The sequence below is a fragment of the Cetorhinus maximus genome, chromosome 11, assembly GCF_964194155.1.
Source record: "Cetorhinus maximus chromosome 11, sCetMax3.hap1.1, whole genome shotgun sequence".
Classification (NCBI taxonomy): domain Eukaryota; kingdom Metazoa; phylum Chordata; class Chondrichthyes; order Lamniformes; family Cetorhinidae; genus Cetorhinus; species Cetorhinus maximus.
The window spans coordinates 41,131,846-41,148,080 of NC_135889.1; positions in this window are offsets into that span (position 1 = coordinate 41,131,846).

A 16,235-nucleotide genomic window follows, 5' to 3' on the forward strand; every position below is an offset into this window, starting at 1 on the left:
CAGGCAGACTTTTATACAAAGAAACAAATGGTCAAAGTACATGATAACTTGACAGAAACAAATGAGTGCATTAAACTGTGACTTATGCTGACAGCTGTAAACGTGTTGTATGGATAATATTGTTGGGTAGGGGATTGTATTTTCCACTTGGCATCAACATTGCAGCGAATTTTGCTAGTAATCAGCTTTTCCTTGCTTTCCTGAAATTGTTTTTATGTTAGTCGTGTATTTAATACCAATTCATAATTCCTCTCTGTGGAGGACATGGCTTAGCAATTGCTGTTTGTGATGTTAGCATATGAGCAGTTAGCACATTCATACAACAATCCTCTATTATTTTAACAGAGGTGTAAATGCATTTGTTTTAAATGGCTTAATACCACTGTTAAAGCTGATTCCTGTTATTCCTCCTCTCTGACCCATTTTTCACTGAGAGCAGCTTTTGGGAAGTTGGTTGCCTTTGCCCTTTAGATATAAAGACAATCTGAAAGCCAACCTCAGAGCTTGCAAGCTGGATCCCAATGCATGGGAAAAAACAACCTTGGACAGACCCATATGGAAAAGTCTCCATCATTGAGCAGTTTCAACATTTGAGAAGAATAGAATCAAATGCTTTCAGGACAAGCGAACGCGGGGCAAAGCCAAAGCCTCCATCCATCCCTCCAACACTTGCCTCATATACCATTTTTGCAATTAGTTATGCAAATCAAGAATTGGCCTAATGTGACACATGAGATGAGATCAACCTAGACTGTAAGATGATCTTTTTTTTTGCTGAACACTCATCTGTCAAAGTGATGGGAGAGTCCATCAGTCATTGAACTACTGTTCTGAGGTTTGTGATGATTGAGGCACACCTTGTCTTAGTGTTTGAAATCTCCTGTGATTTTTAATTCACAAGAAGGTAGGCCCTGTGATCTGGAAAATCTTTACTATTTAAGAAGGGGAAGAGAAATAAACCAGGAAATTATAGGCTTTTTAGTCTAACATCAATTGTGGGAAAGTTACTAGATTTGATTATTAGGGTGATGGTCCACTTGGACAAACATCAACTGATCAGAGAGAGGTAGCATAGATTTGTGAAGGGTAAGCAATGCCTAATGAACCTGGTTGAATTTTTTGAGGAGCTAATATGGTAGATAAGGGAGTGTCTGTGGTCTTATTTATGTGGACTTCCCGAAGGCATTCAATAATGTTTCACATAAGAGACTATTTTTATAAAAATGGCAGCACATGGAATTGGAGATAACCTATTGACATGTATAGGGAATTAGCTAGGAGGTAGGAAGGAGATAGAGAACAGGGATAATAACCATGGAGCCTAGTTGACAGGATGTTCCCTAAGGATTTGCACTGGAGCCTCAGCTGTTCTGCATATTTATAAATTACTTAGATGAAGAAATAAAAAAAACTATATATCCAGGTTTGATGACAACACCAAGTTAGTGGCACTGTAAATGTGTAGATGGGAGCACAAAGTTGCAAAGGGGCATTGATAGATTAAATGAGCAGGCAAAACAATGGCAGATGGAGTTCAGTATGTGAATTTGTGAGGTTATCCACTTTGAACACAAGAAAATAGCAAGAAGCCAGGAGTTGTGGAGGAGCAGAGAGGCTTCAGAATGGAATTATAGAAATCACTAATAGCTAGTGGACAGGTACAAGAAGTAATTAAAAGGGTTAATGATATATTGATCTTTAACTCGCGAGGGTTGGAATCTAAAGAGGTAGGAGTTATGTTACGGTTATATAAAGTTCTAGTTAGACCCCATTTAGAGTCTTGTGTTCAGTTCTGGGCATTACAGAAGAAATTATTGACCGTGGAAGGGTTGAAGTGCAGACTGACCAGAATGATGCCGGGGTTAAAATACTTAAATTATGAGGATAGGCTGCATAGATTGTATTCCCTTGCATGTAGAAAATTGAGGTGTGATTTTATTGAGTGGTTTAAGATAAGTAAGGAGTTCATAGGATAGATGAAGAGCAAAGATTTTCTCTGGTGGGGGAGTCCAAAACATGGGGTCATAACCTTAAATTTAGAACTAGGGAGTTCTTAGATGATGTCAGGAAACATTTCTTCACGCAGAGGGTAGGGGAAATTTGGATAACCCTCCTCCAGAAAGCTATTGAGCCTAGCTTAATTAAAAATATCAATACAGAGATAACAGGATTCTGTAAGGGTATTAAGGGCTATGGGACAAAGGCAGGTAGATAGAGTTAATATATGGATCAGGCATAATTGAATGGTGGAACAGGCTCATGGGATTGAATGATCCACTCCGCTTCCTGTGTTCCTATGAATTTGACTTATAACAATCACTTAAATTGATTTTTCAGGTTGCTGCAGGATACATATCAGGTGATTGAGAGGCCTGCGAGTAATCAGGAAGGAATAGACAGGATTTAATTCTCCTGAGCAATAATGGATAGGTTGCAACTTTATATGAGATTGCAGAGTGTTGAAATCCCCAAGGGAACCCCACTTGATTACTTTAATCATTTTCATAGACTTCTAACTTAGTGCTCTATACAACCCTCATAAAAAAGCCGAAAGCTATGAGAGTGTGTGACCAAATCTTATCTAAGATGTGTACTCTAGCTTGAAGATCCATGTAAGAGACTCACTGGACCTATTCATCTAAAAAGAAGAGTGAGATATGGTTATCCACTGTCATCCAACCTATTTAATGTGTTGAATGATGCGTTGTATGGGATCATGAGTGTCTTTGTTGGTAGCAAGACTTTGTTGCTAGCATGTCTGGAAATATTGCAGCACTTAATTTTGCCAATGATTGTGTGTTCTGGCAGAGTAACCTAGCAATATGATCATCAGTAGGCTAACAACATCCATAAACTGACCGAAACACTGTCAGAGGATTAGAAAATTGCTCAAAAATACACATTCTGTTGTTTAGATTTTTATATTCCCTCAGATACACACTGACACACATGAATGAACAAGATTCAACTGTCCAACCACTCAACGTATTGCAAATAAGCAAGTAATGCCAATGCAAACTAATAGTTATGATTGGTTCATTATGAAAGCCAGGAAGTGATTCTGAACCTATGTAAAACACTAATTTGGCCCCAGCTGGAGTATTGTATCCAATTTTGGTACCACAATTTAGGAAGGCAGGGAAGGCTTTGGAAAGGGTATCGAAGAGATTTATTAGGATGATTCTAGAGGTGAAGGATTACAGTTACACAAATAGGCTGGATAAACTGGGGTTGTTCTCCTTAGTGCGGAAAAGGGTGTCATGAAGCTATTTTGTATATAATATCATTGGAAAATATTTTTCTTTTAAAATAGATGTCTGTGGGCATGTCTTAATTGAATTAAACCTAGCTAGTCTTGGTGCTTTAATGTATACTAGTTTTGAGATGTAAGGGAGGTAGAGTGCATTTGCATTTTTTTGAATAGAGTATTCAAGAAGTGGGGTGAAATCTGGCACCTAACTATCAGAGGCCAAGCAATATGTTTATATTACTAATATAATTGGTGCTATGAGGGGGGTTTTATTGTTAGAAGAGATGGAGTTCAAAGAGTCTGGTGATACAATGAGAATTTTTATTCAATGAGATGTGCTGATAGCAGTTTTGTGTGTGCAGGGCAGAGGCAATGTAAGATCAAAGCAGCTGTAAGCCTCCAACTGTCTCCACAGGAACCAAAGTGAAAAGAACCTAATTTTGAATTTGTAAGGCAAAAATGCTTTGCCTGGTGTCTGGTTAAGTCTATGGGTGTTGTTGCCTTAATGGAGATTAGTTTGGGAATTTGTTATAAGTTATGACAGTAATTTGTAGTCATGTGTATATATGTAACTTGTGTAAATTAATGAAATGTTTCATTTAGTTTAATATAACATCTCTTGAGAACTGGTGGTCTGATTCCTGAATTTAGAGTTGCATCTCAAACATACCACTTAAAAATATAAGTTATGACAATTGTTTAAAGTTTCCCTCTGGAATTTTTAAATAACTCAGCTTTCCCAACTGCTCGGTCATAACAATAATGGGCTCTTGCCAGGGTAGAAATATTTCTAATTCCATGATTGGTCTGGAATTGGTGACCCTTAAGGTTATAAGTATGGTAAGCACTTTGAATTCAGGAGTTGGGGAGGTATTTTAGAAGTGATGAGACTGCAAGATGGCTTTGGCAATTGCTAAGACTTGTCTGGGAGTAGAAGAGATAACTCTGATTGAGCTGCAGAAAATAACCAAAAGGAAGTTAACAGAGTTGGCAGATAAGTTAAAATTGGGGCTACCCGAGGGTGCTAGGAAATCAGATATAGTTAAATGTATAGCACAGCAACTACAATTGGAAGTGAAACCTGACACTAGTCAGTCACAACTGGAGGCAGTAAGCCTTCAGTTGTAAATGAAAAAGCTTGAATAAGAAACAAAGGACAGAGAAATGGCTTTTAAAAGGGAATTAGAAATTTTGAAGTTAGAGAAGGAGGAAAGAGAAAAAGAGAGAGAGAGAAAATTCCAATGGGAAATGTTGGCAGTAAAAAAAGAGATACCAGCAGGCGAGGAAGGATTTATCTCTAGAGTAGAATCCAGTGAGGGGATGTTTAAATTTGTACAAGCTCTTCCAAAGTTTGAGGAAAAAGATATTGAAGCATTCGTTATTTCATATGAGAAGCTAGCTAAACAGATGAAATGGCCACAGGAAAACTGGACGTTATTATTACAGCCTAAGTTGTTAGGTAGGGCACATGAGGTATATGCTTTGCTATCAGAAGAAATATCGGTGAATTATGATGTGGTGAAAAAGACTATTTTGAAAGCATATGAGTTTGTCCCTGAAGCATACAGGCAGAAGCTTAGGAACATGAGAAAACAGCCAGGCAAACTTATATTGAGTTTGAAAGAGTAAAACAAAGTAATTTTGGCCGGTGGATATGGGTATTAAAAATAGAGATAACCTATGCAGCTCTTAGGGAAGTAATTCTTTTGGAAGAATTTAAAGATTCAATTCCTTCAGTAGTGATAACTCATGTGGAGGAACAGAGGGTTGATTCTGTATAACAAGCAGCAGATATAGCTAATGATTATGAGTTAGTTTATAGAGTTAAACCTTTTTTTTGTCACCCTTTCAAATTGGATAAGGATAAAAAGTGGGAAGGTGAAAGGAAGGTAGGTAGTCAGGGAAGTGAAGGAGTAACTGGAATTTCCCAGGAATGTTTTTCTCAGAATAAAAAGAAAGGTGCTGAAGGTAGAAGTGATATTCGAAAATTGAGATGTTTGCATTGTAATAAAGTGGGGCACATGAAGTCAGTGTGTTGGAGATTGTAGGAAAAATCTGTTGGAATTATTGGGGTACAGAAAAGCTTTGGAAGTAAAAGTATTGTGGGTTCTGAAGTTCAGGCATAGGAGAAACCAATGGTTTGTGTACAAGTGAAACAGAGAGAATCAATGAAAGGTGGAGAATGTGTTCACAGTTTACTCAAGGGATTTTTGAGGAGCAGGTTGCAGAAATGTTTAAAGATTTTGTGTGTGAAAGTCAAGTCTTTACATGTGTGCAGGGTGGAGTAGGTAAGGGTGTTAAACTTTTCAGAGACAAAAGGGCTAGTCAATCCTTAATGTTGTGGGATAATGATATTTGTTGTTCAAAGGGAATATTGCAGGAGAAGGTAATAATAAGTGGGGTTAATGGAGATGCTAAATGTGACATTTTTTAAAACACAGATGCTGAACTGGAGTGATTTCCGTTGATACCAAGGACCTGTGTATGTATATATATATATATATATAGTTATGTTAATGCATGCATCTGGTAATGTGATAGCGTAATAAGTATAGGGGATAGTGTGAGATGGGTTATTAAAATGAAGCCATCTTTTTGAATTATGATGGTTCATTTTTCAATCGGGAGGGGGATGTCATGAAGCCAGTAAAGTATATAATATCATTGGAAAATATTTTTTCTTTTAAAATTGAGGTTTAGTCTGTGGGCGTGTCTTAATTATATTAAAGCCAGCTAGTCTGGGTGCTTTAATGTGTGCCAGTTTTGAGATGTAAGAGAGGTAGAGTACATTTGCATTTTTTGAATAGAGCATTCAAGAAGTGGGGTGAAATGTAACGCCTAACTATCAGAGATCAAGCAATATGTTTATATTACTAATAAAATTGGCGCTATGAAAGGGGTTTTATTGTTAGAAGAGGTGGAGTTCAAAGAGGCTGGTGATACAATAAGGATTTACATTCAGTGAGATGTGCTGAATATAACCGATAACAGTTTTGTGTGTGCAGGGCAGAGGCAATGTAAGATCAAAGCAGCAGTAAGCCTCCAACTGTCTCCATAGGAACTAAAGTGAAAAAAACCTAATTTTGAATTTGTAAGGTGAAAATGCTTTGCCTGGTGTCTGGTTAAGTCTATGGGTGCTGTTGCATTAATGAAGATTAGTTTGGGAATTTGTTAAAAGTTATGATAGTAATAATTTGTAGCCATGTGTATATATATAACTTGTGTAAATTAATGAAATGCTTCATTTAGTTTAATATAACACCTCTCAAGAGCTGGTGGTCTGATTCCTGAATTTAAAGTTGCAGCTCAAATATACCACTTAAAAATATAAGTTATGACAGTTGTTTAAGGTTTCCCTTTGGAATTTTTAAACAACTCAGCTTTACCAACTGCTCGGTAAATAAAGGGTAAGAAGAACTTTGATAGAGGTGACTAAATTCCTGAAGGGTTTGGTTAGAGTAAATATAGAAAAACTGTTTCCAATGGCTGAAGGCTCAATGACTAGAGGGTATAGATTAAGTTGATTGACAAAAGGGGTGGCATGAAGAAAAGCCTTTATGCACTGATTGATTAGGATTTGGAAGGCACTGCCTGATAGTGTGGTGGGTGCAGATTCAATGTCGCCTTCAAAAGGGAATTGGATAAATACTTGATGAGGGAGGGTTCAGGTGAGGGGAAATTTGGGAAGTTAAAGGGAAAGGACAAGGCAATAGTACAGGGTACTGATGTGGGTAATGTTAACTATAGTGTGACAGGAAGAGACAAAGCATACATGTATGAGAGTGCATCAACAAATAAGGTTAGTGTAGGGAAAAATGGTCAAACGAAGGAATTAACGACTCTTTATCTGAATGCATGCAGCATTTGTAACAAGGTGGATGAATGGATAACATAAATAGAAATAAATGAGCATGATACAATAGCCATTACAGAAACATGTTTGTAAAATGACCACAGTTGTGACCTGAATATTCAATTGTATTTGACATTTCCGTAGGACAGGAAGAAAGGAAAAGGGGGTGAGGTAGCTCTGTTAATAAAGGATGAGATCAGTATACTAGTGAGAAATTATCTTGGTTCAGAGGATCAAAATATAGAAACAGTTTGGGTGGAGATAAGAAATAGCAAAGAAGTCCCTGATGGGATTGATTTATAGGTCTTGTGACTGTAGCTACACTTTAGGACAGAGTATAGATCAAGAAATAATGATGTCTTGTAAGAAAGATGCTGCAATTATCATGGGAGATGTTTATCTTTTTATATATATTGGACAAATCAAATTGGCAAAGTAGCCTAGAGGATGAATTCATTGAATGTATTCAGGACAGTTTCTTAGAATAATGGGCAACATTTTCCTCCATTGCGGGAGGATGTACAGGAGCAGAAGCGGGCAGACGCGCTTCCACTTGGCGCCCCCGATTTGGGCGTGTGCCGCCATTTTATGTGGGTGGGCCAATTAAGGCCTGCCCAGCATGACGTCTTCCAGGAAGTGCTATGCGTGTGGGTGGGGGGTGATTCCCTGAGCCAGGAGTGCGCTCTTTCGAGCATGCACATGCAAGAGTGCAAAGTGCTGCTTCAGGGAGATCGGCTCCGATTTAAAACTTTCAATAAAGGTGATTTAAAAATTTTCCTGCCATGTCCCCTCATGTGACACTGTCACATGAGTTGGGACATGTCCATAACTTTTATTTAAACATTTAATAAAAATTTTAAAACCCTCATGAAACCTCATTCTGCCCGTGGATGAGGTTTCATGCTTTTTCTGAGGCCTGCCTGGGCTCCCGGCCTGCCCGCCAACCCTGAAGTTGGATGGGCAGGTCCATCAATTATGTTAATTAGTTTTTTAATGGCCTTAATAGGCCTTTGACAGTTCGGCGGGTGTGCATCTGATTCAGCTGCATGCCCGCCAAACTGAAAATCTAAATGACGCGGGGTGACGTCGGGTCTGAAATTAGCATTCAAGAATGCTATTGAGGAGGTAATAGCAGGAATTTATAAAATTTTAATACCATCAGACCAAGTCAACATAGTTTTGTAAATGGGAAATCATGTTTGACAAATTTATTAATAATTCTATTAATTCTATCAGTAATGAGCATTTTTTTGAGGATGTAACAAGCAAGGTGGATAAAAGGGAACCATGGATGTAGCGCAATTGGATTTCCAAAAGACCTTCAATAAGTCACCACATAAAGTTAGTTACCACAACAGATACAATCTCATGGTGTTGGTGATGATATATTAGAATAGACAGAGGATTGGCTAATTAACTGGAAACAGAGAGTTGGGATAAATGGGTAATTTTTAGGTTGGCAAATGTAACTAGTCGAGTACCACAGGGATCAGTAATGGGGCCTCAACTATTGACAATCTATATAAATGACTTGGATGAAGGGACCGAGGGGATTGTGGCCAAATGTGCTGATGACACATTTTTAGGTAGAAAAGCAAGTTGTGAGGAAGATACAAAGAATCTGCAAAGGATATAGATAGGTTAAGTGAGTGGGCAAAAATTTGTCTGAGTGTAATGTGGGAAAATGTTAGGTTGTCCACTTTGGTAGGAATAATAGAAAAGCAGAATATTATTTAAATGGAGGGAGTCAGCAGAATGCAGCGGTACAGAGGGATCTGGCTGTTCTGGAACATGAATCACAAAAAGCTAGCATGCCAGTACAATAAGCGATTAGGAAGGCAAATGGAATGCTGGTCTTTATTGCAAGGGGGATGAAATATTAAAGTAGGGAAGTTTTGCTCCAACCATACAGGTGAGACCTCCCCTGGAGTACTGTGTACAGTTTTGGTCTCCTTACTCAAAGAGGGATATACTTGTAAGGGGTCTTGACAGGGTAGGTGCTAAGATGATGTTTCCTCTCAATCTAGAAATATGGGGTTCAGTTTAAAAATAAGGGGTCTCCCATTTAAGATGGAGATGAGGAGGACTTTCTTCTCCCAGAGGGTCATTAATCTTTGGAATTCTCTTTCACACAGAGCAGTGGAGGCTATGTCAGTGAACATAGCCAAGGCTGAGTTAGACAGATTTTTGATCGAACATGGTTGTGGGGACAGGCAGGAAAGTGGAGTCAAGGGAAAAATCAGATCAGCCATGATCTTATTGAATGGTGGAGCAGGCTGGATGGACCAAATAGCCTATTCCTGCTCCTATTTCTAATGATCTTATAATCCTATATATAAAAAAAGTTGCAGACAAATGAGGGAAGAGTGGGGGAATTGATTGTTTTTTTTAAAGAAGCTGGCTAAGACTTGATGGGCAGAGAGGCTTGCTTTGTGCTGCACTATTTTATGATCTATGATATACTGCAAGAGATGAGCTGCCCATCCACTAGAAGGGGGATCTTAGTAAGCCCCAAAACTACCTTATAACGATAGCTCCTTCAAGGTATCCTTGCATGGATACACTTTCCCTACATCCAGGCAATTTTATTTCTCCTTCAAGTACTTATGTGCTTATCCAATTGAAAATTCCAGAGACCTATGAATAATCAGAAAACAGTTTGAGATTCCATCCATATTGACTTATAGGTCAGGAAACTGATCAAGGGATCTACCGTCATAATCTGTGCTTTCAGCTGATTAATTTCAGCAGTACTCCTGTACACATTTGAGGATACCCCTTGTTTGGGCTCAGAGATCACACCCTTTAGCTAAATTTGCAGATGACACCAAAATAGGTGGGAAAGTAAGTTGCAATGAAGAAACAAGAAATTTACAGGTTAGGTGAATGGGCCAAAATTTGGCAGATGGAGTTTAACGTGGATAAGTGTGAGGTTATCTGTTTTGGTTGGAAGAATAAAAAGGCGACTTATTATTTAAATGGAGAGAAACTTCAGTATGCTTCAGTGCAGAGGGATCTGGGAGTCCTCGTGCATGAATCGCTGAAAGCTAGTATGCAGGTACAGCAGGTAATAAGGAAGGCAAATGGAATTTTGGCATTTATTGCTAAAGGAATAGAGTATAAAAATAGGGAAATGTTGTTGCAACTGTACAAGGCATTGGTAAGACCGCACCTGGAGTACTGTGCACAGGTTTGGTCCCCTTACTTGAGGAAGGATGTAATTGCATTGGAGGCAGTTCAGAGGAGGTTCACTAGATTGATTCCAGAGATGCGGAGCTTGTCTTATGAGGAGAGATTGAGCAATTTAGGCCGATACTCGCTAGAGTTTAGAAGGATGAGAGGAGATCTAATTGAGGTATATAAGATGCTAAAGGGGATAGACAAAGTAGACATGAAGCAGATGTTTCCCCTTGTGGGGCATTCTAGAATGAGGGGCCATAGTTTTAGGCTAAGGGGCGGTAGATTTAAATCAGAGATGAGGAGGAATTACTTTTCTCAAAGGCTCGTGAATCTGTGGAATTCACTACCTCAGAGTGCAGTGGATGCCGGGACACTGAATAAATTTAGGGAGGAGATAGACAGATTTTTAATTAGTAACGAGTTGAAAAGTTATGGGGAAAGGACGGGAAATTGGAGTTGAGGCCAAAATGAGATCAGCCATGATCATAATGAATGGCAGGGCAGGCTCGAGGGGCTGAATTGCCTACTCCTGCTCCTAGTTCTTACGGTCTTATGTTCTTACCTCCATGTCAGACAGTCATGGGTTCAAGCTTTGCTCTAGGACTTCAGCATGTAATCTAGGCCAACACTTTGGTGCAACATTAGCAAAAGTGTTTTCTTCTAGATGGGACATTAATTGGAGCTCTGCCTGCCCTCATAACTATGTAAACTATCTATGGATATTTGAAAATGAACAGGGAATTTCTCAGGGTCTTGTGACCAATATTTATCCCTCAAACAACATCACCAAACTGTAGATTGACCGGTCGTTCATTTCATTGCTCTTTACGGTGTACTGAGCAAATTGCTGCGTTTGCATATAAAAAAGTGATTGCACTTCAGAAAAGTAATTCTTTGGCTGTAAAAGGCTCTGGGACCTCCTGGGGTTGTGAAAGGCATTAATAGAAATGCAAGCTTTTGCGATCTTTCAAGCTTTATGGGTCCTCGCATCTTGTTGAAGGCAGATATCTGTCATATAGCCATTGAAGTAAACCAGACTTGGCACAACTGCTATGGAAGGTATTATCTGGAGGTTTGGTATAACAACATGCTCAAATATCCAATGCATAACATGATTGGGTTGCGACAACTGTTGCTGAAGCATCAAATATCCGACTGGTGATTCAACATTTAATGGGGTGGGTTCAGAAAGTTTCCCTGTTGCCGGGAGGATGGGACAAATGCTTCTCAGCATGTTGCTCCAAAGGACCTCCAAGGACTGGGTTTTTCCTCAGAGACGGGGAGGGAGCAGGTTTTGAATTGAGACTGAAAAACCCTGAAGAGAAGCTTTCCCTCAGGTTCTGCCATTTTAATGGCAAGATCTGATTAATAGTTTCTTTTTTTTTGTTTCCCAGCCACAGTCAGCCAGACTGAGAGACTGACCGGCTGTTGGGTGGGCAGACCATCAGCAGGAAGCAGCGAGCGGAGAGGGTGGGGTCAGAGTGGATGGAGCAGGAGGGTTGTTGGTCGGTGACCAAAGGCTGGGCAGAGGTGTCTCCCAGACCAGAGCCAGGTGGGGAATTGAAGGCCTGGTGGTACTCAGAGATCAGCAATCAGGACAGATCAGAGGCCGTTGGAGATTATAGCCTGGTGATGCTGGTGGAGAGGGAGATCAAAGGCTGAGGTCAAGCCTTTGAAGAGCAGAGGCAGGGAGATTGTGAAATTGGAGGCCTCATGGGCAAGGGTGGGGTAGCGGTGGGTCAGTGGGGAGAGGGAGATTTGGTGAGGCAGGTACACTGCATTTAGCTGATAAGTGGAAAAGCACTTAGCTTCTGAATCCAGCAGTCATCACCATTTTTAGTTGCTGAAGCTCCTAAGGAGTGGGAAACCTGGTGAGACAGAGTTAAATCTGAAATCATGGAAAGATGTGAGGCTGCCAGAATCGTAATTTTTAAATTGCCACCTCCCGCCAGCGGCCAATTGGTTGAATTTCTTCCAATTGATGATTATTCTTGAATGATCTGAAAATGCCTTGATCAAATCTCATTCTAACTGGCCTCATTAGTTGCAAAGTGCAATTAAGTGGCAGTCCTGGCAAACGTGACATTGGTCACCTGGCAGATGCGTTTGTGGGCACAGATTGTGAATTCTTGCATGAGTCACCACCTGATCCCTGGAACGAGGCTGTGGTCACCTTGATGATGACCTTGATCCTGTTAAGGATCATTAACATTTAAAGAGAAATCTAAACACCCCATAATTCACTGACAGAACTACTCCACAAGATTTTAAATTTTTAATCAAGAACAACCTTTATTGTAGATAAGAATTAAACAAAGCAAGTACTTTTAACTTAACATTATAGTTTATAATTACTTATGCTATGAACTCAGTTCTACTTTTTACTTACCCTCAAGAATTCACAAGGTATGCCATAGCCCTCTGGAATTCACTTTGATTCTTCTCAGTATTCTAGCTATTCTCCAAGATAATATTTTATTCTTCGATTAGCTTTTTGGCTAGGCAACCCTCCAATGTTTATTCTGTATCTCATGACTGTGGATGCCTCATCTCCTTGTTCTGGTTGCTGGCAGATACCCAAATGCCTCCTCATAACTTCCAAGCTAACTCTGCTGACTGTTTTCTGCCATAAGGCTCTGTGAGGGCCACTATAGATTCCTCCCTCTAGCTGCAAACTAGGCAAATCTTCCAGCTGCTATTTGCCCCTCACACAGTTCAAAATGAGCTAGAGTCCCACCCAAATTCCACACAGTAAACAATGAACTTAGCAATTTTTCTGCTTAAAATGCAGGCCTGACTAACAACCATCCCCTTTTGGAACTCTTAATCCTGTGAGATGCAGTCTGCACCGAAGTAAAACTGCAACTGCCTGCTTTCTAAGCAAGCACCCAGGTAACAAAAGAAAAAACCTACTAATTCTGTAACCAATATGAATATTTTATATTTCTAATGGGATGTAATTGTCCTCTCACCAGACTCCCTAGTTTCACTGAGAGGACCAGAGATAGGTCACCCATTGTTTAAGTTTTTTTCATTTCTAACTCTGACCTTGTAAGGTAACAAAAATGACCTCCAAAGTTTTGGAAATCACTTCTAAATCTGTAAAAATACGCTCTCAGAACAAGTCCGGTAAGCAAAACCCTTTCACTTAGGCATAGAAGCAGCTGTCCTGCGTCCATATTCAAAGCTTTTCCAGCCTGTCAATTTCATGGCCGCATCAATTCCTGCTGTGTTCTTGCTTTGTTTATCCTGATGAGTTTCAAGCAGCAGGGTTAAATCTTCATTTAATTGGCTTCTTGCATATTTAATTTGCAAACTCAGTTCTGCGGGGCTTTCTGTGCACTTCAAAATGCATCCCCACTTAAATGTGGAGACTGGCAAGTTCCTGCAATATTTGACTGTTTTAACCCCTTGCTGGCAGCACCATCCCATTGCAGGTTAAAATTCCCAGAAGGCAAAAACAGTTCAGACCAGTGCTATTATTTCTTAGTTTCTACTGGCGTTCTCTTTTAAGGTATACAAGACCAGTTCGCACCAGTATTCTCATTTCCTAGTTTTTAATGGTTTTTTGTTCTGGGTTCCCCTGTAAAAACCTCTATTTTTAGATCATAGGTCTCCTCATCCTCTTCATCTTCATAGTCCAATCAAAGCAATCCTGTGGTCGAATCTGTGTCGAGAATTCTAAGCAGTCCCTTGAGCAGAATTGAGTTAAACAAAAGTTCTAACGAAACATCTAGAGTGCGGAAAGATCAATTTGCTGACAAACTAACCCAGAACGGCCTCCTTAGGTTTATGTCTGCCTTAGGATGCCTTCCTGTAGCTCCTCCAGTGGTACTACAACTGTACACTGGAGCTGATCAGTTAGAGCGGGTTTCAGCGGGAAGTGGTAGTTAAGGGGTCACCTCCACCCTCTGACCCCATATGAGGCTAATTGGACTTCTGCCAGGCCTTAAAGAAGGCATTTTTTAAATAGAGAATTCAGTATAGGTTTTTTGCAGTGAATTTGAGGTGGCAACATCTGATAATTATTTTTACTCTGTTCACTGTCACAAATCAACCTCAAAATGAGGGTAATTCAGAGGGAAATGTCACATATGGAAAGTATATCTGTGCATGCATAACTGTCCTCACTGTGACTTTTTTGACTATGCACAATTATTGTCAGTCCAGGTGGCTATTTGAAGTTTAAAGGTTTACCCATTTATTGCTGTAAGAACTATTTGTCATGATTATTTTAGAACATTTGATTTGCAAGCCATATCATTGATAATTAGCTGTGCATTTCTGCAAGTGAAGATGGGTAGGTCATAAAAGGCTAAATATTTTCAAGGTGATCTGTTGACACACTGTTTTTGAACTTTGACGCACTAATTTTTTTATGCCCACGTGCACACTGTAACACATTGACCCAGAATGTGCTGGCGTGTGGTGTCTCATGATGTGCCCCATTTATTAGACTAATTTTCTCCTTCAATTAGAAAATGTTTAACATGGCCAATTTCTGAAAGTGCGAGTTGACAATTGTACAGCAAGGGCAACGGGGCATAAGCCACAGGATCGGTAATCTATCTCCTTAGTTAATGAGAAAAAACAGCGGAACAATGCTGAAGGAAATAAGGTGAATGAGAGTCAAATTAGATACAGAAATGGAAATGAAGAGAAGGAAAGATAAATTGGATTAAGAGGGAGAGAGAAAAAAAGAGACAGGAAAAAAAAAATTAATAACACTCTAAGAACAATTCACTACCTGTAGAAATGAGACTTCATAGTTTCAGTTGTCCCTTTCTGGGTCAGGGAGGTTGTGTGGCATTGCTGAAAGATGAATTCTGTCACTAAAAGGGTCCTTATATTGTTAAATACCAGTACAACGTTTTCTGGTAAGTTTAATGTTAATTCATTTTAACTGTGCGAATGCAGCATCTCTTGAAATTCAGAGAGAGATTGAGGGGGTAACTAATGGTACAGCTAAGCAAATTGGCCAACAATATGTGACAAGTCCCACCATAAACAGTTTTGCTTTCTTGCTATGAAATGTTTTTTTTAGCATATTAATAACGTCATGCACAATAAATTCTCTGTTACTTTCCAGCAAATTCTGGGCTAACAAATGTACCTGGCACATTTTCATCTGAATAAAAACACATGAAACTCCTTTTATTTGACCTTTCATAAAAACAGACAAGTGGTTCTGGTAAACACTAGTTGACATAATTAAATATAAATGATATAAAACTGATACTCTTTCCTCGATTAATATTATGTTGTAGCACAAATGAGCATATTCAAAACCTCAGAGCTGTACACTTCAGAAGATTAATACTTGAATTATGTGTATTTATGAGAAATTGGAGTTATAACAAAATTATCCATAGCTAAGCATTTTCTTCAGCTGAAGTTTTCCTTCCAGCGGACGTGGCTGCAATTTTCTGGTCCCGTTGGCGTCAGACATCATGGTGGGTGGTGGGGGGACACGCGAAAAATTGGTTTCACGCTGTCATGAAACCAGTTTACAACCTTCCGCTCCACCCATCAATGGCGGGATGCGTTTCTCGTTGCCGCATGTTGGGAACCTAATTTCAATACTTTAGCATCTCATTATAAGCCCTGCTCGCCGGAGTCATCCCTCCACGTTGGATTATCCGGGCACTCATCCCAACACAACTGTACATAAGCAACATGCACCTGGCGAGCTGCACTTTACTCGAGACTTTGAGGTTTGTTTGCCTACCTTGCTTGAGGGAGCACTCACAGTCATCAGCGTCAGGCTTCGTAGGCAGCACCACATCACTTTTAGGGGGGCTCAGGGGCAGGTCTCTACCTACCAGACCAGCCATAAGGCGGGGGTGGCTTTTCAATGGCTGCAGGGCTAGGGCTTGCTTGGGGAAGGGGGAGGAGTGGCCTCAGGCAAGGGAAGAGGCTGCAGGGTTAAGGCTGTACTGAGGAAGGGGGGAA